General features: G+C 43.0%; 1 pseudogene; it reads right to left on the bottom strand.

Moving 5' to 3' along the window:
* Positions 1–3,665: 3,665 nt before the first annotated feature.
* LOC133511617 (5S ribosomal RNA) lies at positions 3,666–3,784 on the bottom strand (annotated as a pseudogene).
* Positions 3,785–15,840: the final 12,056 nt, after the last annotated feature.

Here is a 15,840-nt window from a genome sequence, read left to right as displayed (position 1 = left end):
GAAAATAAGTATTTGAAAACCCTGATATCCTGCAAGTTCTCCCACTTGGAAGTCATGGAGGGGTCTGCATGTCCACTGTAAGAGAGATAATCTAAAAAGTAAAAAGAAGACTACCGTTTCCAAGGTGACTACTGGTAATACACTAAGACGTCTTGGCACGGAAGGTTCCCCTGCTTAAACCAGCACATGTCAAGGCCCGTTTGCCAATGACCATTTGGATGATACAGAGGAATCATGGGAGAAAAGTTTGTGGTCAGATGAGACCAAAATGGAACTTTTTGGTCATAATTCCACTAACCATGTTTGGAGGAAGACGAATGATGACTTCCATCCCAAGAACACCATCCCTACTGTGAAGCATTGGGTGGTAGCATCAAGCTTTGGGGTGTCATGATCCTGCCGCTCCAAACCGGGCTGTGCGGGTGCTCCCGCTAATTGGGAGGCACACACCTGCGCCTCATGCGGGCTGATTATCCCCTGTATATATAGGACCCCGATGACGACTGGTCCTGGGCCAGATCATTGAGGTTCATGTCCCGTTCCAGCACTCTAGTATCCCTGATCGTCAACCCGTGTGTACCGACCTTCACCTGTACTCTGACCGACCCCATAAGCTTGACTCCCTGGACACTTCTGCCTTCCTTGATCGAGCTCCCGTGTACCGACTCCTGCCTGCCCGCTCACCTGCTCTCTTCGCCCGACGTCCAAACTATCGCTGCTGCACCTGACTGCCTGCCCGATCCTCGACCATTTAATAATAAACGTTTTTACCCGAACTACCTTGCATCTGACGAATCCTGCATTTGGGCCCTAGCTTCATTCCGATGGGTCATGACATGGGGGTGATTTTCTGCACATGGGACAGGACGACTGCACTGTATTAAGGAGAGGATGACTGCGGCCATGTATTGTGAGATTTTGGGGAACGACCTCTTTCCCTCAGTCAGACCATTGAAGAAGGGTCATAGCTGGGTCTTTCAACATGACAATGACCCGATGCACACAGCCAGGAAAACCAAGGTGTGGCTCTGTAAAAGGATATCAAGGTCCTGGCGTGGCCTTGCCAGCCTCTAGACCTAAACCTAATAGAAAATCTGAAACTGTGTTTCTCAGCGAGAGCCCAGAAACGTGTCGATCTAGAGATCTGTGTGGTGGAGTGGGGCAAAATCCCTCCTGTAGCATGTGTAAACCTGGTGAACAACTACAGGAAACATTTGATCTCTGTAATTGCGAACAAAGGCTACTGTACCAAATATTAACATTGGTTTTCTCAGGTGTTCAAATACTTATATGCAGCTGTATCACACAATGTAGTCGTTAAAAAAATCATAGATTATGATTTCTGGATTTTTCTTTTTAAATTATCCCTTTCACAGTGGACATGTACCTACGATGAAAATTTCAGACCCCTCCATAATTTTTAAGTGGGAGAACTTGCAGTATAGCAGGATGTTCAAATACTCATTTTCTTCACTGTACCTGCTAGTTAAATAACAGTATAGCATGTTTTAAAGTACATTTTAGCTAAATGTGCTATATAACCTTAAATATTTAGTGTGCCATTAAATAAAAGGAGCAATAACAATGTCGTTACGAGGGTCTGTAATCACACTAATATCCTTAATTCCTTTTAGGTGTTGAATACGCCTCAGAATCAGCCTTTTCAAATTCGGCTTCTTTTTCCATCTTTGAAGTCGGACCTTAGAAACTAATTTGCTTTTTTCTGCATACCTTTTTAGGGATTGTGTTTGGTGCTCCATAGTATCCCCAGAGCCCATTAAGGGCTTGATGAAAGCACAGTACTGCTGCAAGCCCCCAGGGATCCCAGTTACCCCAGCATCTACCATTTCTGAAGCATGGGGCAATCTACCACTACAGTGGGAAGAAGGAAAGCTGCTTCTCCCTCCAGGATATCTCCCTCTATCCTGGAGGAATGAGCAGTAGGAGTCCGAGTAATGTCTGCCTCCCTCCCCATGGATGACCAGGGCCATACTCTTGCAGCTGCCAACATCTTCATCTAAGACACACAAAGAGTTGTAAATGTTTCCGTCTGTCCAAAACATTACGTTAGACAAGTCAACATACCATTGCAATTGGCCAAATTATGATTCAGCAGTGTAAAAAAAAAACATCTATCCATCCATAAAAATTCTATATGTCGCTTTTCTACTTACTGACGTCACAAGTGAGCTGGAGTATATTCCAGGCAATTTGGGGAGAGAGATAATGTACACTCTGAAATAGTCGCGAGTCAATTGCAGGGCAGATAGTTCACCGTCATTTGAGTCATGAGGACAATTTAGTCTTCATCCATCCGTCCATCCATTATCCAACCCACTTATCATCATAAGGGTCATGAGAGAGCTGGAGCGTATACCAGCTGACTTCGGGCTAAAGCGGGTTTAAACCCTGAACTGGTCGCCAATCAGTTGCAGGGCAGACATCAACACCAACACTGAGAGGGAATCGATCCCACGCTGCCCACACCAAAGGCAGTTGTCTGTACCACTACACCATCAGTGACAATTTAGACTTCTATGACCCTCAAACACATATTTTTGGATTTGAGGAGAAAGCCAGAGTATCTTGAGAACCCCCACGCAAGTGCTCGGAGAACATCCAAAATGCAAATAAAAAGGCTCGTATAATCTCCAGGATTGGTTTCAAACTCACTGTATTTCAGGGGTCACAAATAGTTTAATGTAAAGTGAAAGGGCCTGAACCACTAAAATCCTACTATGCTTAATACACTCTAATAATAAATAAAAAATGGGTTGTTCCTTTTCATTTTTTGATGCAAAAAAAAAAGTGTATTAGGAAAATATTTACATAGGAGTTCTTCCATTTTACAAAATAACCCATTCCTTGAGTCATTTTTACTTCAGTTGGTAATCTCCATGTGTGCATAATAACTTATCACAGTTATTGTATAGAGCTCGTGCACCTATGTCACCGAAATCACGTGACTGGCCATACTGCTGGGCAAGCAAAGCATGGTTCAATGCTAAGTCGGATGAAGATGACACAAAAATACGTGTCATAGCACAACGCCCAGAGTTTTGTTCGATATCGTTAAACATTTAGAAGGTGATAATAAACAAAGGTACATGGAAAAATGAGAGACACTTGGCACAGAGGACCCGTATTTAATGCCGAAGTCGATGTTTTCGCCGATAAGAAATTGGACTGTTAACCCACTTCCACTTGTCTTGGACAATTGAATGTACACATGTATCTGGTGAGTAAGTCGTTGAGATTTACCCGGAAGAGTTTGAAAGCCTAGAAAAGTCTGGATGCATACAAATACTTCGTTGCTTGATCTGTTCTCAATCAAGAATAAATCCCACAGAGTGATGGAGCCACTCAGATTTTTTCAATACAAATACCAATATTTAAATAAATGACCTCTGGTTTTACACAAACTCGCATTCATTAACTATGATTGGAAAAAAAAAGATGACAAGTGAGTCGGCTCCTCCGTAGCGTTTCCCAAGAAGTATTTATAATGCCAAGTTGCCTCATTTGAGAACCCTTCTTCTTCTTTTCCTTTCGGTTTGTCCCATTAGGGGTTACCACAGCGTGTCATCTTTGATGAACGCATATCTGTTTGGCACAGTTTTACGCCAGATGCCCTTCCTGACGCAACCCCTCTGCATTTAGAGAGAAGCTTATAGCACCTGGTATTCCCAGGTGGTCTCCCATCCAAGCACTAACCGGGGCCAAACCCACTTAGCTTCCGAGATCTGAAGAGATCAGCCGTTCTCAGGGTAGCATGACTGTAAGTTCTCATTTGATAACAATGCGTTAAAAAAAAAAAAAAACAAGACGGAGTTGGGTTCTCCGTACACGAAGCATGTTGTGGCCACACATTAAACTTCGGTAAACCTCTCCATGACAGACTTTTTTTTTTTTAAATATGCATTGTTCTCAAATGAGTTCAATGCGTATTTAAAAAAGCAGATAAACCGCTGGGATAGGCTTCAGCCCTCATACATAGAAGTGTGTTGTGGCCACATGGTAACCTTCGTAAACCTCTGTGTGACCGACGGTTTAATTTTTTTTTTAAATACGCATTGGACTCATTTGAGAACAAAGCATATTAAAATAAAAATAAAAAAGCGTCTGTCGTCTGTGTTTAATGTGTCGCTTCAACATGCTTCTGTGTACGTTGGAGACAACTCCCCGTCTTTTTTTTTTAAATGCATTGTTCTCAAATGAGCCAACTTGGCATAATAAATAATTCTTGGGAATTTAAGACTGAGAAGAATAATTCCTAACTGAAATGAAGTGATCGCTTCAAAGTTGTGTGCATTTGGTTGTGCACCATCCATCACGTTTAATTGCCAAAATCCCTCGAGCTGTTCTTTTCAGCTGGTATTCTATAGAATGACCACTTTGAATATCTGTCTTGTCTGTTGTAAAAACCAACAGCACAACAAGTCTCAGGCATTGTGAATATTCTCCTCTAGTTCAATGTCCCCCACACTGTCGAGCAGCTCTTTTTGACCGGCAATATGGCGCCATGAAAATGGTGATGTCACGTGCACGAGGTCTATACTAAGGCACAAGAATTTAAGTCACAGGTATTTAGAATGGGAAATGTTAGTATTCTATCCATCCATCCATTTTCTTCACTGCTTATCGTCACAACGGTTGTGGGGAGTTATGGAGCCCATCCCAGTTGTCAACGGGCAGGAGGCAGGGTACACCCTGAACTGGTTGCCAGCCAATCGCAGGGCACATAGAGACAAACATCCGCACTCGCAATCACATCTAGGTGGTATTTAGAGTATCCTATAAATGTTGCATGTTTATGGGATGTGGGAGTAACCCGGCATGCATGGAGAAAACCCACGCAGGCACGGAGAGAACATGCAAACTCCACACAGGTGGGTATGGGATTTAACCCAGGACCTCATAACTGTGACGCCAATGCTTTCCAGCTGCTCCACCATGCTGCCCAAAAATATGGTGTTGAATTTGAAACCTAAATGGGCTTGTATCCTCATCACCTGAATGTTTTCTGTATTATTTTGTTTTCAAATTCATCCTGTTAGCTGGATTGTATCCTCCAGTGTTCTGGTTTCATCAGGCACCCCTGATCTACATTATTTAAAATGATTAAACAATTATTGCACTGAGTTCACAGAGATTGAAGCGGAATTCTACATGTGTTCAGTAATCATATGTGTGTATGTATGTATGTATGCATGTATGTATGCATGCATGCATTTATTTATATATGTATTGATCTATGTGTGTATTACCAGGCTTAACATCTCTCCTCTCTAGTATGGCACTGCTGCTGGTGCATAAACTGCTGGATTGTTCTGTGCCTGGCAGGTGGTCTTGGGGTAATATGGTGCTACCTGCATCCATCACTCCCACCAAGCCCTGTGTAGTCCTCTCACTGTAGACCATCCTGGATGGTGAGGAGGGCATGGAACGGACCATGGGTGGAGACATGGAGCCTTGCAAGCTCTGAAATGTACTACGACTGAACGATGACAGTCTGTGGACAGGACTGTGGCTTCCATAGAGTATTTCTTTGGAGATCTGGGAAAACAAAAGGGCATTGGCATGACATGTTTCTAGTAATAATAAGCTAATAATGACATTCAACACAATGAGGCAGAATGAAACACAAGCTCAAATATAGGCGGTCAACGTGAATGACAAGGCACAGGTGTGGTAAGGAATATTTCCGACACTTGTATTGTCTTAACTTTGATAAATTTTAGGGATTGTGCTTGGAAGACAAATGTGTGTTAGTGATAGGCACATAATTGGTGTATGTTTTAAATTATATTTTAGCCCAATTATACATTATGTTCCGAACAGCCTTGTTTACCCAAACTCCCAATGTGCTGTGGGATTTGGGCCATTTTTTTTCTGTTCATATTAAGTCTATGATGGTCTGTGAGTGCTACACAGTGCTTCTTGGTTGGTAAGGTGGTGCCAACAATCTATTTGTCCTCTTTTGTGGCAGCCCAAACCAGACTGTGTTAGGGTACACACTAGTACTGATACGATAACCGCTGTGTAGAACTGTCTCGCAGCTCTTGTGACATGTCGTGCTTCCTCAGAATCCGCAAGAAATACATCCTTTTTGAGGCTTTTTTGAGGCTGGTGTTGGTGTTCGTCACCCACTTCAGGTCCTGTGAGACTGTAATCCCCAAGAACTTGAAGGTCTCAAACGTTGACACATGACAGTTGGACACTGTGAGGAGCACCTCTGGTGAAGGCTTCCTCCTGATGTCCACAATCAGCTCCACAATCTTTAGTGTTCAATGCCAGGTTGTGTTGGCCACACCAAAGCTCCAGTCTCGCCACTTCCTGTCGATGCCCAGACTCGTTGCCTTCTTTGATGAGGCCGATAACGGTGGTGTCACGTGCGGACTTCAGGAGTTTGACAGCTGGGTGCCTTGAGGTGCAGTCGTTTGTGTAGAGTGGAATCTTATTAACAGGCATTCATACGTCATTACAAATTTGACACAACTGCACATTAGAATTGAGTAGATTTCATTTGGCACATGTCCATTCCCATTCTTTTCAACTTAACTGGAAAGGGGCTATAAAGCTGAAAAAACATCCATAAAATTAGTTACGTAATTCCATCCATCCATTTTCTTTGCCGCTTATCCTCATGAGGGTCGCAGGGAGTGATGGAGCCTCTCCCAGCTGTCAACGGGCAGGAGGCGGGATACACCCTGAACTGGTTGTCAGCCAATCGCAGATGCACATTGAGACAAACATTCGCACTCACAATCACACCTCGGGGTAATTTAGAGTGTCCAATTAATGTTGCATGTTTTTGTAATGTGGGAGGAAACCGGAGTACCTGGAGGAAACCCACGCAGGCACGGGGAGAACATGCAAACTCCACACAGGTCCGCGATTGAACCTCAGACCTCAAAACTGTGAGGCCAACACTTTATCAGCTGCCCACAGTGCCACGTCAGTCAGTATAATGTTGCATATTGTGTTGTATATTTCTCTCTTTTGACCAAAGAATGCTTAACAGCATTTCATGGAATAATAAAAATGTTTGTAGTGGTGCATTAAGATACCTGACATTACTTTTTCATAATACAAGCCATTATTCTTTGGTTGGTCTTGTGAGCACTAACTGAAGTACAAATACAAACTGTATGGTGGCAGTGACTGAAATCACATCACAATAAAATATAGTTAATAATTCATCCTTAAAGAAGGTTCAAGCTATTCAATGCTACTCCCAGTTGAAGTGTGCAGTTAAACTTAACAGGAAACTTATTTACATGATGTGAATTTAAAACCTTCAGCCTTAAAAATCACCATTGGCAGGCCAACAATTAGGATCATTAGTCACAGTGTATAAATGAGTCTGTTCACAAATAGGTGGTGACTCAAAGTGGCATTTAAGTCCACCAAAAGAAACAAATGCTGAATCTGACTTTTTTTTTTTTAATTCAAAACACAACAAATCAAAGAATATCATGCGATTTATTTCTGACAAGGCCTGGAATACTGAAACACCACATTTACCTAAAAAAAAAGAATCAATACTAAAAAAAACAATCAAGATTTTTAGCCTTTGTTTTTGGTCAATGCCATGAAGACGTCCATTAGACTAGCACCGAGGAGCTGCGCTAATATTCATGGAATGCTACAATCAAAGGTCCACCGAGGTGGATGGTGACCATGGCAGAAATCACGGGAGAAAGTTGTTCCTATGCAGAGTGAAAAGTGATGAGAGCTGGAGGTAGTCAGCAGGCTAGGTAGCCACCCGGCTAGCTAGATAGGAGGCAACTTGTCTTGAGTCACTCTGCAGTACTATGGTTGGAGCCAGGGTGGTGATTTGCACCCTCTCTTTCCTCTCCCCTCTCTTTTTCCAGCACCTTCCTCGGCCACACACCAGTCACCATCGTTAAAATTCTTGCAAGAGTATTGCAGCTTCTCCAGTGGTTCAAGTGCATTCAAATACATAATGTAAAAGATAAATTAAAATATTGTGTTCATATACTTTTGGCGTTAAGCGACTAGGCAAAGAGAAGGGTGAGTGACAAGCAAAAGGGATTGTGGGGTACGGAGGAGGAGGAAAACTTTGACAGCTGAGAGATGACATAAGTATGAACGTACGCACACACACAACTTAATTCCACGAAAGTTTCTTGGGGCCCATGGTGAAGAGAGATGAATAAACTTGCAAAAAATAAAACAAACGAAAAAGTTGCAGTTTTCCAATGTGCGTTAGCTTGTGACAGCGAGTGACAGTGCAAGTGCAATTCGTTGACAGTTGAGAGTCCAAGGGAATTCAAAACCAGTGTGGGTAAAGATTGACATTCCTCCTTGTCAGGAAACCAGGAAGATGCTACGGCGATAGCCAGTGGGAGAGCAGCTCTATCGCACCTCACAAACCAAAATACAGGAAGTGAATCATGGGTAAAGATTGACGTTTTGCCCAGCCAATGGGGTATCAGGAAGATGCTATGGCGATGGCCAATGGTGGAGCAGCTCTATTGTGCCACACATACCAAAATACAGGATCTTTACCTTTGGTGGAATTTGGGGAATCCAGCGCCCATTTTTTACGTTCTAATCCTGAATTTCCTTCATAACTAGAGACAATATATTTCCGAGGAGGTGTTTCGTAAACTGTATTTTTATTTACTAGAGACCTTCTTAAGTAGAGATATCACTATACACTAATCAATTCCTTGCCATCATTGTGATCTTCGTGCTCTTCCTTGTCCTCAGTGTATCAACTGTGTCCCTTGCCAAGTGGAACTTGGAATTTTTATTCATGACACAGCCGGTCCAAGCCAGTGAGGATTTATGTGATTGAAAAGCACAAAATAAAACTACTGGTCACTTTACTGTAAGGGATTCCAGTTAAAGTAAGCTGTGGGCGGTGTGGTGGAGAGGACAGGTGTATAGCCTGGAAAACCAGGTGCTGGTTCATATCCCTGCCCAGGTGCATGTTGTTGTTGTGTCTCTGGGCAAGACGCTTAACCTAGATTGTCTATGAATAAATGTGGCTGGTTGTTTGGTGGTGGTCGGAGGGCCCATAAGAAAACAGCTCCTGTCAGAGTGGTTTCAGTAACTATCTCCAACAGAACTTGAATCACATTCTGGCAAAAGTGATGGACATTGATTTCCTGGAAGTTCTGGTCTACTATTCAGTGTCTCAGTAGGAGAAGCACAATAAACACTGTGGGTTCCACGGATTGGGTGCTGCTGAACTTGACTTTAAACGTTGTCAGACAGTGAGGAGAATACTTCGTAGATCTCCTTATTTCCACCGATATGCCTTTTTGTTAGAAAACAGAGTCTGGAACTCAGGTGGAATCTCCTATCTGTGTGACTGAAGCTACTTGGGGGGGTTGAAATACCTCCTCAGTGCCAGGACTTGAGGGGTGGATGAGATGATGATCCCAGATTTCCCAAATTTTACTGTGAGACCAACACTTTCCAGCTGCTCCACCGTGCTGCCCTAAAGATGAATAACACTGGCAAAAAAAAAAAAAAAAAAAAAAAAAAAATCTGAGAAATCAGCGTTGGGCATAATGGTGTCCCATATAATTGAGCATTTGGAATGGCACGTAGCACCTCACATCTGTCTACGTAGGTCATGCGACTCACGAAAATGGCAGCACCCCTGAAAATTGTTAATTGTCGATAAAAATCTTCTCAAAACACTATTAAATGAGAGTGGAGACAACATCACATTGTCAAAATAGGGTACATATTACATCACCTATTGGATCCACTGTTCACACAAACCTCTGGATTTTCCCTTTAAATACATGACATGATTATCCTCAATGAAGAGCAGGTGAAGAGCTGCTGCCAGGAGCAGCAGCGCACATGGTAGTGGCATTAAGATGCCCCTGACATTTTCAGTGATTTTATTTTAATGGGGCCAGCTAAGAATGAAAAACAACAGTGTAAGGACAATAGGAATTTATTGTGTCACTTACCATTTATTAAATGCAGCCCTACAGGGGCAATGCATCCCTACAGTGGCAAATGCAGCCCTACCGGGGCACAAACCAGTACAATCACTAGGCCGGTCCCAAACCCAGATAAAATGCAGAGGGTTGCGTCAAGAAGATCATCCGATGTAAAACTGTGCCAAACAAATATGACTGTTCATCTAAAGAATACCATACCAGATTTGTCGTGACCCGGGTTAAGAATGCCCGCCCCCAGCACCGTTAATCTGCCGGGCGTCGGTGGAAATTCAGCTACTTTGGGTAGAAGAGGAGGAAAGCGGATTCGTCGGCAGAAGAAGAAGATGAATGCACCGGGCCTAAAAGAAGAGCTGGCTAAGAATGTCTTGAAGGTTAAAAGATTGAGTGATGAGGCTGAAATTTGAAATCGAGGGTGTTATATATAATGTGATTAGGGGCTATAGAGTTGAAAAACAAATTCTGGAAGGAACTATATGAAGTAGTTCTGAGCATACCAGACAAAGACAGAGTTGTCATTGGTGCAGATTGGAATGGACATGTTGGTGAAGGAAACAGGGGCGATGAAGAAGTGATGGGTAAGTACGGCATCCAGGAAAGGAACTTTGAGAAACAGATGGCGGTGGACTTTGCAAAAAGGATGGAAATGGCAGTAGGGAACACTTTTTTCCTCTAGAAGAGGCAGGAACCTAGAATGACCAACAACAACAGAGGTAGAAACAACCAGGTGGATGTTATTTTGTACATACGATGTCATCTTAAGGAGGTTACTGACCGTAAGGTAGTGGTAGGGGAGAGTGGAGCTCGACAGCATAGGATGGTGGTGTGTAGGATAACTTTAGTGGTGGGTAGGAAGATTAAGAAGACAAAGGTACAGCACAGAAACATGTGGTAGAAGCTGAGAAAGGAAGAATGTTGTGTGGCCTTTCGGAAAGAAGTGAGACAGGCTTTCGATGGACAGGAGGAGCTCCCGGAAGACTGAACTACTACAGCCAATGTGATCAGAGAGACATGTGGGCCGGTACTTGGTCTGTATTCTGGTAGGAAAGGGGAGACAGAGTCTTGGTGGTGGAACCCCAAAATACAGGAAGTCATACAACGAAAGAGATTAGTGAAGAAGTGGGACACTGAGAGGACTGAGAAGAGGCGGAAGAAATACACTGACAGGCGACGTAGGACAAAGGTAGAGGTGACGAAAGCTAAACAAGAGGCATATGACGACATGTACACCAGGTTGGACATGAAAAAAGGAGAAAATGATCTATACAGGTTGGCCAGGCAGAGGGATACAGATGGGAAAGATGTGCACCACTTAAGGGTGATTAAGGGATAGAGAAGGAAATGTGTTGAGTGGTGCCAGTAGTGTGCTTAATAGATACAAAGAACACATAGAGAAGTTGATGAGTCATGAAAAGGAGAGAGGATGAAGAGTAGAAGAGGCAAGTGTGAAGGACCAGAAAGTGGCAATGATTCGTAAAGGGGAAGTTAGAAAGGCACTAAAGAAGTTAAAAAAATGGAAATTTGGAGAGGTGGCTGTGGAGTTTTTCACCAGCTTATTCAACAGAATATTAGTGGGCGAGAAGATGCCCTAAGAATGGAGGGAAAGTGTGCTAGTTCCCATTTTTAAGAACAATGGTGACTTGCAGAGATTTGGGAACTATAGAGGAATAATGTTGATGAGCCACACAATGAAGTTTTGGGAAAGAGTAGTGGAGGCTAGACTTGGGAAAGAAGTAAGCATCTGGGAGCAACAGTATGGTTTCATGCCTAGAAAGAATACCTCAGATACAATATTAGTACAGAGGAGAAGAAGAAGTACAACAACTGTAGAGAAGGTTAGAAGAAGCTACATTGTGTCTTTGGAGCTAGAGAAAGCCTATGACAGAGTACCAAGAGAGGAACCGGGGTACTGTGTGCGTAAGTCTGATGTGGCAGAGAAATATGTTAGAATAGTACAGGACATGTATGAGGGCAGCAGAACAGTGGTGACGTGCGCTGTAGATGTGACAGAAGAACTCAAGGTTGAGGTGGGACTGCATTAGGTATCAGTTCTGTGCCCATTTTGAACCCCTACCAGTTTGCAATTCGATCCAACCATTGAACCAAGATGTTCTTTCCATCGCCCTCCACTCAATTGGACACAAAAAACTCATCTCAAAATACTGTTCATCGATTTCAAATCGGCATTCAATATGATCGTCCCCAGCAGATGTATCTCAAACGCAGATGCTATCGTCGAGCTATTTTCCATGAAAGCAAAGACTCAGCACTCATACATGCATTTTGTCGATGTGCAAAGTAAACAGATATACAGTAATCCCTCTCTACTTTGCACTTCACCTATTGTCGCTTTAGTGCATCAGTTTTTTTTTTAAAAACCCCACCGCCCTTTAAAAAATAAACCGGGGCATCTTACAATAGTGCTATATCACATTAAGAACCCCCCACCCAAAAAAAAGCCAAGTCGGCTTACAGTAGTACTATATCCCTTTAAGAAGCCAAAAAAAAAAAAAGCCACATCAGCTTTTTGGAGCTGATTGACTACATCATTGAAGCTCCACACAGCAACTCTCTTTTCCCCTTCTTACCACAGTTTTCTACACTATTAAAGTGTGTGTGTAACAACTTCACTAGTTCAAAATGCCTCCAGAGTTCTCGTACTCGAAAGCTACCGCCAAAGCTCCCAAGCTGAAGGTGAAGCAGCAAAATAAGAGAATTGTCCTCAAAGGGAGCTGCGTCCTCGAAAGAGTACCACAGATGCACTATTTTCCTGGACGATGCTCATGGAAAAGTACAGAGAAGGTCAGAAGGAGATACATTGTCTTTGTAGACCTCGAGAAAGCCTATGACAGAGTACCAAGAGAGGAACTCTGGTACAGCATGCACAAGTCTGGCGTGGTGGAGAAATATGCTAGAATAGTACAGGACATGTATGAGGGCAACATAACAGCGGTGAGATTTGCCGTAGGTGTGTCAGAAGAATTTAAGGTGGAGGTGGGACAAAATCAGGGATCAGCTCATAGCCCCTTCCTATTTGCTGTGGTAATGGATAGGCTGACAGATGAGGTTACACTGGAATCGCCTTGGACCATAATGTTCGCAGATGACAGATATGTTTGTCAATAAGAGGGATGGAGGTGGAAGAGTGAGCCTCCACAGAGAAGAGATCGCGAGGGTGGACGATTTCAAATACTTGTGGTCAACAATCCAGAGCAATGGTGGGTGCAGTAAGGAAGTGAAGAAATGGGTCCAACCAGGTTGGAACAGCTGATGCAAGGTGTCTGGTGTGTTACGTGACAGAAGAGTCTCTGCTCGGATAAGGGCAAAGTTTAAAAAACAGTGGTGAGGCTGGCCATCATGTACATATTAGAGACGGTGCCACAGAAGAGACAGCGGGTAGCAGAACTGGAGGTGGTAGAAATGAAGATGTTGAGGTTCTCTCTAGGCGTGAGCAGGTTGGATAGGTTTAGAAATGAGGTAATTTGAGGGACAGCCAAAGTTGGATGTTTTTGGAGACAAGGTTCAAGAGAGCAGACTTCGATGGTTTGGACATGTCCAGAGGCAAGAGAGTGAGTATATTGGTAGAAGGGTGCTGAGGATGGAGCTGCCAGGGATGAGAGTGAGAGAAAGACCAGAAAGAGAAGCTTGATGGATATTGTGAGGGAAGACACGAGGGTCATTGGTGTTATAGAGGAAGATGCAGGAGATAGGCTTAGATGGAAAAACATAACACGCTGGTCTAGGTCAAAGGGACAAGCCAAAAGGAAAAGAAGACTCACCATTTATTCTCTCTGATACAAAGCATATAAAGAAATGAATATTAAATTAAACTGAAGAAACTGATTCATATAATAATGATGTTATCCTTTATATACTCATAGCAGGAATTTACAAAATATACAGAACAGTTGGGGAAACTGAAAAAGAGGCAGTTTTCTTTCAATATTCTATTTGTTCGACGAGTTGGCGTCGAAAGGCTTGGAACCCACAGTTACAAAGAATTACACCTACGAAATGACAGAAATCTCATTCATCGATCCATTTTCTGAGCTGCTTATCTTCACAAGGGTCATGGGTGTGCTGGAGCCAATCCCAGCCATCTTCGGGCAGGAGGCAGGGTACACCGTGGACTGGTTGCCAGCCAATTGGAGGGCACATGACAGACAACAGTGGCACTCACAATCAAACCTCTGGGCAATTTAATGCATGTTTTTGGTATGTGGGAGGAAACTGTATTGCCTGGAGAAAACCCACGCAGGCACGGGGAGAACATGCAAACTCCACACAGATGGGGCTGGGGATTTGAACCTCAGTCCTCAGAACTGTGAGGCCAACGCTCTATAACTGCCCCACCGTGCCGGCGACAGAAATGTCAGTAATCCAAAACGGTGGCTCCAGAGTGATCGCGTATAATTGAGCATTTGGCAAACATTTATAATTCAGCAGCCCTGAGGGCAGGAAACATGAACAAAAACAGCTTGTCCTTTTAGAGTTACTGTGTGAGGCTCAAAAAAAAAAAAAAAAAGCTCCAACTTTCACTGACCCCAGTTTCCTTTCATGATGAAATCTGGGCTCACCAATTTGATGTTGTGCTCATGTTCACACTAGGTGATACAATTTTCATTAGGCCAACTTCTGCAATGAATATGTTCATGCCACATTGAGATACTATTTGTTGTTTTGGGGAGTTTGACCAAAACAAGGTTAAATACAAATACAAGCCACAAGGATACTATTGGAAATCACAATCAAGTCTGCACCCCTTTTTTATATGCTTAAAATAAGGCCCAAAGATTTCTTATAATATTATAACGGTCTAAAAATTATTTTGGATTGTGCACATTTGTACATTGTTTTAGAAAAACTAAATCCGACAAGGACACCTGTTAAAATACCAACCCGAAGCTACTCTTTGGGGGAAATTAAGATTGAAAAGCTATCTTACTTATACATTACTGGTTGCATGAGCCAGCCAGAAAGATTGGTAAGATTGGCGGAGGTAGGACCAAGTCATTGGCTTTGGAAATCATAATTAAGTGACTTCTCTGCGCTGACAAATGCTGTGTTGCTGTCTTGAAATTTACTGACGTCATTGTTCAGTCATTCAGTTATTAATCGTGTTTGAAATATTGTGACAGAAACTAGAGAATGAAGTTAAAAGAAATAATAAAAATGATTCTAAAACCAGGTTAGCACAATTGCCTTAAAGTTCTGAGGACCGAGGGTTCAAATCCCAGCCACGCCTGTGTGGAATTTCCATTATCTCCACGTGCTGCTTGGGTTTTCTCTGGGTATTCCAGTTTCCTCCCACATCCCAATAAGTAGGTTGGTTGAAGACTCTAAATTGCCTGTAAGTGCAAATGGTTGTCTATACGGGCCTTGTGATGGGGTGGCGACCAGTTCAGGGTATACCTCACCTCTTGCCCAGAGATAGCTGGGATAGTCTCCAGCACACATGTAATCAATCCTGTGATAAGCAGTACAGAGAATGGATGGGTGGATTGAAAAAACAGGTGTTATGACTGGTTAGTACAACTGCCACAGAGTTCTGAGAACTAGGGTTCAAATTTCCTTTCCTGTGTGGAGTTTGCAAGTTTTCCCCATACCTGCATGGGTTTTCTCTGGGATTTCTGTTTTTTCCTCACATCCCAAAAACATGAATGGTAGGTTAATTGTAAACTCTAAATTTTCCTTAGGTGTGAATGAGAGTCCGAATGGATGTTTGTTTATATATGCCCTGCGATTGGCTGATGACCAGTTCTTGATGTACCCCGCCTCTTACCAAAAGTTAGCTGAGATGGGCTCCAGCACGCCTGTGACCCTCATGTGGGTAAGTCATACAGAAAATGGATGGATGGATTCAAATACCTTGTAAACAGCAGAAAAT

Source organism: Syngnathoides biaculeatus, chromosome 13 (assembly GCF_019802595.1).
Source record: "Syngnathoides biaculeatus isolate LvHL_M chromosome 13, ASM1980259v1, whole genome shotgun sequence".
Taxonomy (NCBI): Eukaryota; Metazoa; Chordata; class Actinopteri; order Syngnathiformes; family Syngnathidae; genus Syngnathoides; species Syngnathoides biaculeatus.
Note: the sequence above shows the minus strand (reverse complement) of the source record. Positions and strands in the feature narration are given on the sequence as shown.